This window comes from Arachis ipaensis, chromosome B09, assembly GCF_000816755.2.
Source record: "Arachis ipaensis cultivar K30076 chromosome B09, Araip1.1, whole genome shotgun sequence".
In the NCBI taxonomy this organism is placed as follows: domain Eukaryota; kingdom Viridiplantae; phylum Streptophyta; class Magnoliopsida; order Fabales; family Fabaceae; genus Arachis; species Arachis ipaensis.
The window spans coordinates 144,711,302-144,712,733 of NC_029793.2; positions in this window are offsets into that span (position 1 = coordinate 144,711,302).

The following is a 1,432-nucleotide window of genomic DNA, read 5'->3' on the forward strand; positions in this document are numbered from 1 at the left end:
TACCATTCGTATATTTTGAAGTTATTTTTATAAGCTGCGTAAATTTGTGGATATCTTTTATATAATTTATCCAATAAAAATTTTATCTCACTCGAGTTTGTTTTTTTATTGATTAGTATCCTAGCTTTTTGTCTAAACATTAAATAATCAGTAGTATTATATGAATGTTGCCTTATAAGTCACTCATTAGTCATCAGATGTAAAACTCATTGTTTACTTCAAGTGTAAAATTTAATATCACAGAAGAAGAATTTAGCAAGATTTTACGGAAATGTTCAGTAACTAAAGAAAATCACCTAAAATTAGTCATAAATTGCCTGGACTTTTTTTTGTCTTCCTGACATTACCCAGATTTTATATCACTATATCAAGATATTTCTTCTTCTTTTAAAAAAAAAATACATGAGTGATGTTTTAATCGTTTAGGTTGAGGTGAATATTTTTATAATAATATTTTTACATGAAAAAAATTATAAATTATTAGATAATTTAATATATTTGACCGAATATATTATCGTCTAAAAATTTATAATATTATTTTGGAAAAGTATAGGTAACAAACAAGATTTTTGAACAATGTGTAAACAATGTGAATTAATATGGTTAAAAGAGTAAATTTAATTAATAACATTAAATTAGGGTGTAGTGTATTTTTATTTAATTGGTGGTTGTTCATGTTGTTCAAAATTTTTATTGTTCCCTAGCACTCCCCTGTTATTTTTATACTTTTCCTACTTAGTTTGAAGCGATGAAGAATGAGTCCAGTATCTGTGAACCGTGCATGACATGATATAATGATATTCTTTTGGGCCAAAATCTTTGGTGCACGTGCTGTGGCGCGTAAAGAGGAAGGTTGCTGGGTAGACCATTGGAAAGTAGCATATGGTTTGGGACCCAAACACAAGGCACACTCTCTCCTTTATTGTATCATAGCTGATCCATGTAAATTATTAGTCTCTACACTGATTCATAAAGCAAAAGAATGGAACTGAGAACATGGATTTTCTTTTATGCTGTTAATATATGGTCAAAACAAGAAACACATAGTTAGCAACAAATGGGAAAGAATAATTTAACATGGCAGTTGAAAGACCTTGGTATGTAGCTAGCTTAATTGCAGCACCAAACAAATTTCTTCAACACTGTAGAGGGAGTAGCTAGTGACAGCATGCATTTGAAAATGGAAATATAAATTTCTTTTAAGGATAAAATATTATGAAAAATACTAGAATTACATTAAAAAGCGATATATTTTATACTAAAATGATTATTTACAGTTGTATAATAAAAGAATTATTTAATTATTCTATTCATTTTTATAATTTTATTAAATTTGTAATTAAGTCTTTATACTTTTTTTTTAATTGAGTTTCTGTACTGTTTTTAATTTTATAATTAACTCTTTTTTATGTTAAAATATTAAAATTAATAA